This window comes from Cyprinodon variegatus, unplaced genomic scaffold, assembly GCF_000732505.1.
Source record: "Cyprinodon variegatus isolate N-32 unplaced genomic scaffold, C_variegatus-1.0 Scaffold801, whole genome shotgun sequence".
Lineage (NCBI taxonomy): Eukaryota > Metazoa > Chordata > Actinopteri > Cyprinodontiformes > Cyprinodontidae > Cyprinodon > Cyprinodon variegatus.
This window is the reverse complement of record NW_015151254.1, coordinates 330445-342067: the sequence shown is the minus strand read 5'-3', so window position 1 is coordinate 342067 and position 11623 is coordinate 330445.

Below are 11623 nucleotides of genomic sequence, written 5' to 3'. Positions count from 1 at the left end.
AAACACATTTAGAGGGAGAATAATTAAGATTATTTCATTTTAGTTAAAATATTCAGCTTATTTTTGTATCATTTTCTTTACTTCTGATAGCTTGTTAAGTATCTATTTTTATAGAAATTGATTGTAAGTCAATGTTTTTAACCTTCACACACCATGTGTGATTGTGATGATGTTATGTACTTTATGCCCAGGTCAGTTATAGGGTAAATTGTCCAAAACAGGACATCCTGCTCAAATATTGGTCAAACGTCAAGTTATAAACCTGAACTTTCATAACCACAGAGCAATGCATTACATGTACCTTGATTAGGATTTAAAGTTATGCAGTCAGTGTAGCGCAGGAGAACAAATATACATACATAACCCTCCCCCCAAGTGCGACGTTGTGTAATGATTACAAGAACGTCTGTGAGTCATTTCCCTGCAGTGTTGTAAAAGTACAGTTTGTACAATATGCTCTCTCTATGTATGTTCAGCTCATTTTTTTTTTTTTTTGGCTTGATAAGGTATAACAAAATGGGCCACTCATGTAAAGATAGAGACTCACAAGAATTGTGAACATTTCAGTGTAAATATGCAGCCCTGATATAACAGCAGTGAACAATGTGTGGTGATAGTGACCTTTGTGAAAATGTCTGAGTTGTTTAACCCTTATGAAACAACCTTTAGCAGCTTATATCAACGTTTACTCCTGTTACACAACTTCAATTGTGTGATGTTTTAAAATGCAGCAAGGCTTCCAGTTCAAGTCTGTCTTGTAGTTAGTGGATAAGATTTCAGGAAAGCATAATTTTACTGCCATTTTACTGGTTAAATAAGGATGGTTACGCTGTTTATCTAACTACTTTACTGACTACACACTGCTTCCAGGCCCCACATAATGGCAGCCCACTGCTCCCGCAGGGGATGGGTCAAATGCAGAGAGTGAATTTTCCCACTGTGGGGCAATAAAGGGATTTACATTATATTTTATAGAGTAGACTCGTATTGCGGTTGTCTTTACTGGGCTTCTTGTTTATTTGCCCTCTGTATTCACCCTCTCACTAATCTTTCTCTTGGCTATGCCTGTGCTTGTTTGAATACTATTAGGGGTTTCTGTTATTAAAATGTGAAAAGACACCCATTGTTGCAAATATGCAACAAACCCAAGATAGCATGTACATTCCCTTAGTGCCAGTTATTACACAGAGAACCTTTGACAAGCAACAATGTTTCTGGGCAGTCCTCAACAACTTCTGATAGTAACATACAAGTACCACAGGGGGACAATGTTTGCTAATGCATCCAAGCCATTAGCAAGGGAAGTCCCATCCTGAGAACGCTGGGACCCTTTTTCCAACTTCCTCCACCTTTTTCGCCGTCATCTCCCTCCGTTGTCGGACTACTCGCCCCCACTTCCTCATCGCCTCGGCCGTATCTAGACCTACAGTGCATAGCACAGACCACGGTTCAATATTGAGCATAAATCAAAAATGTCTGCGTCAAGCTCACTGCGACACACTGCGGCAGGAGTATACGTATATGTATATATATATATACACTACCGTTGAAAAGTTTGGGGTCCCCCAAACAATTTTGTGTTTTCCTGAAAAGTCACACTTATTCACCACCATACGTTGTAAAATGAATAGAAAATAGAGTCAAGAGATTGACAAGGTTAGAAATAATGATTTGTATTTGAAATAAGATTTTTTCTTTACATCAAACTTTGCTTTTGTCAAAGAATCCTGCATTTGCAGCAATTACAGCATTGCAGACCTTTGGCATTCTAGCTAGCAGCTCCCACAAGTTGGATTGGTTGGATGGGTACATCTTGCGTATCATACAGTCAAGCTGCTCCCACAACAGCTCAATGGGGTTCAGATCTGGTGACTGCGCTGGCCACTCCATTACCGATAGAATACCAGCTGCCTGCTTCTGCTCTAAATAGTTTTTGCACAATTTGGAGGTGTGTTTAGGGTCATTGTGCTGTTGTAGGATGAAATTGGCTCCAATTAAGCGCTGTCCACTGGGTATGGCATGGCGTTGCAAAATGGAGTGATAGCCTTCCTTATTCAGAATCTCTTTTACCTCTTCCAGAATCTTTTTTATTTGTTCTTCATCTCACAAGCGTTCTTCTTTGTGATCCAAACACCTTAAACTTGGATTAATCTGTCCACAACACTTTTTTCCAGTCTTCCTCTGTCCAATGTCTGTGTTCTTTTGCCCATCTTAATCTTTTTCTTTTACTGGCCAGTCTCAGATATGGCTTTTTCTTTACCACTCTGCCCTGAATCTCAGAATCCCGCAGCTCCCTCTTCACTGTAGAGGTTGACACTGGTGTTTTGCAGGCACTGTTTAATGAAGATGCCAGTTGGGGACCTGTGAAGCATCTGTTTCTCAAACTAGAGACTCTAATGTACTTATCTTCTTGCTCAGTTGTGCAACCCGGCCTCCCACTTCTTTTTCTACTCTGGTTAGAGCCTGTTTGTGCCGTCCTCTGAAGGGAGTAGTACACACCATTGTAGGAAATCTTCTATTTCTTAGCAATTTCTCGCATGGAATAACCTTCATTTCTAAGAACAAGAATAGACTGTTGAGTTTCAGATAAAAGTTCTCTTTTTCTGACCAACGAGCTAAACTGTTTTCAGATGTGTGAACATGATTGCACAAGGGTTTTCTAATCATCAATTAGCCTTCTGAGCCAATGAGCAAACACATTTTACCATTAGAACACTGGAGTGATAGTTGCTGGAAATGTGCCTCTATACACCTATGTAGATATTGCACCAAAAACCAGACATTTGCAGCTAGAATAGTCATTTACCATATTAGCAATGTATAGAGTGTATTTCTTTAAAGTTAAGACTAGTTTAAAGTTATCTTCATGGAAAAGTACAGAGCTTTTCCTTAAAAAATAAGGACATTTCAATGTGACCCCAAACTTTTGAATGGTAGTGTGTATATATATATATATATATATATATATATATATATATATATATATATATATATATATATATAGTTCCAGGAAGAGAGGCAGAGGCACTCAATACCTAGTTGACCGGAAGGGATACGGACCACAGGAACGCCATTGATGTCGTCCAGGTTAATTTTAGTCCCTAATTAGACCCTAATTATTGACTTTCATAGGGCTCAGCCCAAGAAGGCGTCTGGAATCTGCCCTTAAGGGGATGAGGATGCTGATTTGATTCCTGACACACCTGCTAAGCTACTCCACATTCTCATTACTATTCATCTGATCCACCTGCACTTATCTTTATATGACCAGCCTTCAAACGAAACATCAGTACCAGATTATTCCGAGCCATTGGTGAGATCTATTCCAGAATTTTGATTCCTGACTTCCTACCTGTTTGCCTGACCAGACTTGTCCCCTGAACCTGCCTGTCTGACCTGACTGCCTGCCTGTTCTGCCTGACCTTGATCTGTTTGTCTGCCTGCCCTTTGCCTAAACTAGAACTGTTTCTCAACCCCTTCCTGGAATTCCCTCTGGTGCTTCATTGGACTACTGATCAACTGGCTCTGACTTCACCCCCGACTACGGATTCTGGTTTGTCCTCCTGTTCCTCATGCCTACTATTGTCCTAACGGTTCTGACCCTCTGCCTGACCACAGAACATTGTAACTTGTTTGGTTATTCTCTAGGACTTCCTGACCAGTTAAAGCAATATCAGCACTACTGTCAGCCGATTCAAACCTAACCTTGTGGTTCTTCCCAGACTGAGGACTAAGAGAAGGTTAGTGACCATTACATTAGTGATTGACACACATCCTAAATATAACCTGGTCACTAATCTTCTGTCTCCATTTCCAGAGGTTCCTGCCCTAATCACTGGCACCACATGCAGCAGTTTAATTTCAATAATCTGTGTTACGCTTTCACACTGGTTGCCCGGTTTGAATTCTGTCCATCTGTTCTGATCATTACACCTGGTTTCTGGAAAAAATAAACAAAGCAAAACAAAAACACTGCTGATGTAAAAATGCAGTTTCAGATGGTATAAAGCTCTTTGTTATAATCACAGCTGGTAAATTCAGCTTTGACTGCAGTCTGACTTGTTGAATTGGTTCTAGATTTCACGGTAATAGCTCTGCAGAACTGCAGAGTATTTCTTAGCTTCAGCTCCAATGACATCTTGTCCCCTTTTCATGAAAGTAGGACACCACACTTCAGTTTTACTCTAAGGAGGCACTCATTTTTGTACTCCATCATTTCAGACCAAGACCTTTAAAATGGTCTGCACCACTTTTCATACCAAGTTCTCTGATGTCCAGTGAAATGAATTAGCAGTTTAAGCACATTACACTCTAATATAATGACATCCCGTCTTGTTTTCAGGATTTTCCCCGTGGAGGTAACTGTACTCTATGGAAATATTTGCAATTGTTATGGCTTTCTATTCTAACCCTTTTTGGCTATTCTCATCAATGTCATTGGACACACACAATACCAAAAGGACCTGTGTACTGTTAGTATATAAGGCAGATGAAACTAGAGCAACTTCTTGGCTGTTTGTCCAACCTGAGGTCTGCTAAACAGAACCTTCATTAATCTCATACAAGACACACTTAGTTACAATTTTATCTAATATAAAATAGATTTTTTTTTAAATATTCTATAAAAGAAACAACAAAGAGAGAGAAAAAGGACTTGCTGTGGTGCAGAGGTTAAGCATATGACCAATATTCATAGGCTATAGTCCCTATGCCTAACCCTAACCCCCCCATATCATTTCCAATCTGCCTACTTTTGAAAACACAAAGCTAGAACGTAAAAACAATCATACAAATTGGACTTAATTCAAGTCCTCTTTTATTCTGTAGGATTTTAATTGTGTTTCCTTTCGGAGCAAAACCTAAAAAGCTGTCATGATAAAACATTTCCTGATGGCTTCAACTGTTAAAAGTTCTTTTTCTCATCCTAAATACAGTTTTTGGGGTTAAAAAAGATTGCCCTTTGCAGTGTTTACCTTTTTTACTCTACAGGATACTTCAAAGCAGAACATAAAACATAGGAATTAAAACTTTAAAAGTTGAAAAAAAGGACACCAAAGAGACCCACAATATCGATTCAAACAATCAATTCATAGTCGATATACATATTTTTTTTTTCTACAGCTAGGTTGTGGTCACCCAGGACAAGTTGCCAGTCCATCACAGGACCGGGCCACACAGCAGCACTACCAGACAAACACACTCTGATACTTAAGTGCAATTTGGAGTAATCACTTGACCTAACAATTGTGGGGGTTTTTTCACGTAGGAAGAACCCAAAGAGAGCTCTCACATGCACATACATCCTTTGTGCTACCAATGTGTTGGTATTGTGGAGCCTTCCAAATGTGCCATGACCTATATTTAAGAAAAAAACTAAAAGGATTCAATGGAGAGGCTGAAATTCAGGGAAAACACTTATGAACAGTACTTAAAAACACAATTTAAACATATTTGTGTGTCTAAGGCAAGAATTGTCATCTATACAAAATATGTTGAAGTTTGTAATTTGACCCTTTGCCACAGCAGATCATTTCATCAAGCATTCATCTCCAGAGTGCCTCTTCTCTGCCATGACTATCAAACAGCAGAGGCACAGTTGTATAACTATCTCCTGCCACCCGTCTCTGTCGAGCAGAGCAGTGTTTCCCCGTCACGTTCACGTGGCTCCAGTTCCATTCAGTATCAACACATGTGCCCCAGAACATCACCTGTCGTCCAGCTCCTGTGTGTTGGGGCTGATGTGTGTGAAGTCAGCGGGAGTAAAGAGTGAGAGCGGGCAGCACCAACACGTGAAGGCAGCTCCTCCTGCCGGCTTTTGCACATGCAGAAAGGAAGAGGGACAAAAAGATGTAGTGGTCACCATGGCAACTGTGTTATGTGTGTTGATATGCGTTTATTTATAGGATTAAACGTTTCTTGTTTTAGATCACTTAAGGTTACCTTATATTTGTATGCTTGATAAATATGAAAAAGAAAAGCAAAATTGTCTATTTTTTTTTTATTTTCTGATGTTCATAAAGAGATTATCATTTATTAAATGATAAAAAATCTTGTTATTCAAGATTATTCTTAGGTTAATTTCCAACATTTCAGCTTATGGTGCCATTTAAGGCAGCTCCTTAATTGGTTCTGCATTATTGATATCATAAAAAAAGATTTCAAAAGTAGTAAGACAGGATACCAGGGAGATAATGGTGGATTTGCTGATCCTCTCAGATTCAAAGTCTATCTGTTCAAATAGATGCCTTTACATGCATGCATATATCCAGTCATCGTACATTTCATAAAGGAGAAAGGCATAGCTGATCACGTTTTTATACAAAATGTTTTTTTTTCTTAACCCCAGCAAAGTTAGTAAATAAATATAAGCTGTGAAGATGGCAGCAAGTGAGTATTGTTTTCAGGAAATAAGGATATTTCCTGAAAGACTACCGTGAGAGAAAATATTAGTCCAACTGCAACCTAAAAATCCAAATTAGAACATAAAAATAGGAAGACTTTACATATTTGGAGATGTCTGTTGTGATTGGAATTAAACTTTAAAGGACTCTTATCTAATTTGAAGAAAAAAATAACAAAGCTTTACCCAAGATGACCAGGAAAATGTCATGTTTTTCTTTAGAGATCTGACCCACATGCAGTAAACCACTCAGAGGACCAGGGTAAAGGTTTTAACAGGTTTATTGATAAGGTCAGCGGGGGTTGAAGTCAGGAAACTCAGTGTGCTGGTGAACCGGAACTGGAAGAGGGAAGGGAAGTATCAGCGGTTAGTTCAGGATCCATGGGAACTTTGAATGATGACTGGAGATACAGAGGAAACGGGACTCACGTTAGTGGAGAAAACCTTCTTCCCAGAATCCAGTAGGTGTGGGTTTATCCAGAGGTAGAGGCTCGTTGGAGGGCAGGTTTTGACTTGGTTGGATCCTGAGGAGCTATTGAGCGGACTGTCACTTGGAAATCCAGGAGGATTTGAACGGAACTTGTGGATGTTAGTCCCCTGCTCAGTGTCAGACTAAACCTATCCTTCCAGGGGAAGAGGGCCAAACATCCAGCTTGCAGGATGGCTTCCTGTCGAAAAGACAAAGACAAAAACAAGGTTAGGCTCAGTGAAACAAAGATTCAGTTAGACTCAGCTAAACTCAGCTTGGCTGGAGTACCCAAAACTGGCAAACACTCTGGCCTCGAGGTAGTGACAGTCCACCGCTCAAATAGTCCTCAGTAATGAGCCAACCAGCTGCAGGTGTGTGGGAGGACCAACAAGAACAGATGCTTGGGACATGCAGCGCAGGGATGAAATGTCCTTTATGGAGGGAAGAAGAGAGAGATTATCCTCTCTGCTGTTCTCACCACTTTCTCCCAGTCTGAGGCGCTGCAACCTCCACACCACACAGTGAGAGAGCTGGTCAGAACGCTCTCTATGGTGCTTCTGTAGAAGGTTGTGAGGATGGGCTGGGGCAGGTGGGCTCTCCTCATCCTCGGCAGGAAGTACAAGCACTTTTGTGCCCTTTTAACCAATGAGGTGGTGTTTACCAGGTGAGGTTGTCTGTGATGTGCACCCCAGGATTTAGTGCTACCACCTCCTTAGTCTGTAATTGCCCATATGTCTTGCCATAAACTCCTGATTTTGCTGGCACCGTGGCAGAGATCCTGGATTTTCTGGCTGTGGCTCCACTTCGGTAACCTGTTGGCACGGTTCAAGATGGCTCTAGCTGTCCTTAGTCCCTCTCTGATACCAGACTTGAAAGCTGAGTTCTGTGCTTTTAGTGTTTTTCTAACCTCCCCAGTCACCAGGGTCGTTGGTTGGCCCAGGTGATGATCTTCTTTGTGATGCTGATGTCCTCAATGCATTTGTTGATGTAGGCTGATACAGTCATGGCATACTCATCAATATTTAACAAGTTATCATATGTTGCTGCAGCCTTGAAGATGTTCAAGTCAGAGCACTCAAAACAGACCTGGAGTGCCTCCATGGCCCCCTCAGTCCACACCCTGACCTGCTTCACTGTAGGTTTAGCTCTGATCAGCAGTAGCTCATATGCAGGAATTGGCATTACAGATAGGTGGTGTGAAAAGCCAAGGTGGGAGAAGGGGGCTGCCCTGAGTGCATCTTGTCCAAGGTGTTCTGTCTCCGAGTTATAAAATCCATGTGTTGGTTAAAATTAGGGAGAAGTCTTCAAATTGGCTTGGTTTAAATCTCCAGCACGAATGAAAACCCCCTCCATGTGTGCAGATTGATGCTCAGAGATGATAGAGTCTGATAGAGAACACTTGTAGCCTCTTTGGTATTAGCGATGGGAGGCACATACAGAATGTTTCTAATATTGTGTCTCAATGTTGTCATTCATTGTTGTCTTTGCCCCAAATTTCCAAAATCTGCCCCTCGCTGGCGGTCACAAACTAACCAGCTGGATCAATGCATAGTTTGTAGCATGCTAAGCGCCATATCTGGTAGAAAATGCTTGCAGATTGTCAGGAACTGTAAGCAGCCGCAGCCATTACAGCCCCACTATCTTGGATCTGATAGATGACATCACGAGGAAAGAACCTGCTGGACAAACAATGAATAACATATAAAGATATCAGTGAGACAACTATAGTCCAGAAATGTTTGAAATGGACACTAAGGATGATGAAAACCAGAGCCTGCTAAAATACTCTCCACAACCTCCTCATGTTGTTGTGGAAATAAACTAAACACATGTGCATCCTTTAATTTATAGAGTGACTTTTAAGAGCAGTTGTTTTGAACTTTATTTAGAAATGTTGGATTAAGTATTAATATTGATGTATCCAAACTTTTCAGTTGTTTAAATCTTTCTTTTGGAAATTTCTTAGTGAAACAATTTCCTGCTTATGCAGCCAGGTTTATAAAAAAAAAATTCTTTATTATTGCACACATTTTTTGATCCACAATTTTAATCCTTCATTGCTTTAAAACAAAAGAATTCTACTAGATGTTGATGTGCTTAAGTTTAGTTTGTTAAGATCTTATTTTTTATTATTATTATTATTGATCATTTTGGACGAAGTTGATGGGTTATCTTTTTAAACATGCTGCCAGGATCCTACTAAAAAAATGTTATGGTGGACTGCAGGGCAGATTGAACCACTAGATGGCAGTCTCATGTCTTGATGCTGCTTTACACATAATGGTGCTCATTGAAGAAATATATGATTACAAGCTTTTCCACTGCTGCTTTAAAACATACTTTTCCCTTTTACAGGATTGTCCTGGTTCTTCATTAAAATGCTGACATTTCAATGGAACAAGCACTTTTATATGTTAATTATGTTATTTTTATGCTCTTTCTTCCAGGCAAGTGAAATTCCTAAGCAACTTCATGGGTGATTCTTGGAAAGGGCATCACTATCGGACTCAGAGAATGATTTTGTTCTGCTGCTACATGAGTCACTGGATGACTGTGTGAATTAGTAGATCACGGCCGGGAACAAAATGCTTTTTTTCTTTTTCTTATCTTAACTGATGCTCTTAGCTGTCGGGCTATAAAGCCAGTTGGGACTGCATGGTGCAGTCAGGCATGATTAATGAGAAAAATAAGTTATTACCAGCCCCCAAGGAGTGACTTCAGTCTTCCCATTCAGTACAAATTTCTCACACCAGCCAATTTCATGAGGAGGAGCTGCTTTGACACAATACATTCTGTTAAAGTTCTTCTTATGAATAAAAAAGAAATGAATATCCATTGGGCTTTTTGCTTTGTGAAACTATGGTTAAACTGCTTTTCTCTGTCAAATTATTTCATTCACTCAAAGGGAACTTAATGAGTTTCAAATAAAATCCAATAAATAGAGTGCATATATGTTTTTCAAAGACACTGGATTTACACAAATACATCCGCAATTCACAAAGCTGGCAAACAAAACCAAAAGGTACTTTCAAAGCCTAAAAATTTTCTTCAGGACATGTCAAGCTGTATGATTTTTAGAAAACAAAACTGCAACAAACTAGCACAAAATATCCAATTGTTTTTCTTAACATATTGGGAAACATTTTGTCTACAACAGCTATCTTTGTATGGTTTTGCATATGTACCCTAAAGCTTTATTTTACAAAACTGCATTATAGCTCAACTATTGGTCTTCTCTTCAAATATTGGTCACGGAATGATTTTTGTGTGACAGAATAGCTTTGTGTGACATTTTGTGAGTTTTCTGTATAGGGCTTTTAAACATGCACATTTCAACGAGGGGAGTCAAAGGAAGAAAGGTTGTCCAAAAAGAGCAATGGTAAATATTCATGGTTTAACACAATAAGAGTAGATAAAGTAATCTACAGTTAATGCAGCCTAAATAGATTAACATCATCTGCGTAAAAAAAGGAATTTTTAGCAGAAGAGTACTGTCACTGAAAAGCAAACAAACTAAATGAATCATTCATGTTGTTTTTCTGACTAATGGAAACAAATTAAAATGAATTTGCGTATGTGTATTTGTATAAATCTTTTTTTGTTGAATCCAGAACCAGATGTAGAAAGACGTGCATCTCTGGGCAAGAGCCGTTTTTGGTGTCTTACTAAGACAGGTCTTATTTAGCAAACAGAAACAAATTGAGAATTGATTTTACATAATCATTATATTCAGAAAATCTATTTTCTGAGGTCTCTGACATGAACCATCCTGCATGAGTTCAAGCCCCAGGAAGCCCTTAGTAATGCACAGATCAGGTGGGAACCAATGTGAAAAGGCCCTAAATACCCCCTTATTCTAGGTCATTTATTTTTTATTTAAGGTAAATTCAGATTGCATGTGTGTAATGCATCCCTTTCCTCAACCTTTACAGAAAAAAATAAGTGGATTCACAAATGGTTCGATAAAAATAAAAAGGCTCTTTGCAGATAATGTTATGCAGAATTTTCTTTGTTTTCATAAGCGGGATTTTACCAAATCCCTGCTGGACACACAAGTTAAAGTCCTGATTTGAACATTTCAAGCCAACCGAAGAACTTTGACTGTAGTATGCAAAATCAGTAAACTCACAGCACGTGGTAAAAGTTGCCAGTATTTCAAATTTTCTCCATCATGTGACCAACAGAATCCTGTAAATACCTGTAATTTGGATCATGTTTGTATTTAAACATAAATGTTGCAAAGTATGTGTTTATTGCCTCCTATTGCCTATTAGGCAGCAGCAAAGTAAATACTGAATCCCCAAATTTTCCAAATTGCATTCTAAATAGTGTTCAACTAAGCGGTGACGTCAATGCCAGCTCCAGGCTCCATCTCCTGAAACATATCGAACACAGCATTACCCTTTGTCTTTGGAATAGTGCGCAGCTTAGAGGCCCAAAAATACTCCCAGACTGACCCATTAACACTTCTGTGGCTGAGTGTGAACATTTGGTCGAGTCATCAGGAGTGGGCTGCCTGATGACACATTGCAGGTAATGTTCCTGGTGTGTGCCACCAATCAACAGTACATTTCAGAGGCTGTCTGCACCTACAGTTCCTTACCTTCATTTCAAATACATGCAGCACTGATAACACTACTGATTTAACTCAAAGTGAGCCTTATTAGACATCAGATACCTTGACTTACCATTTGTTTTTGCTGTCACACGTCTACCTTTCCTCCTTAAAGTCACCAAAGCTAAACTCCCGTTAA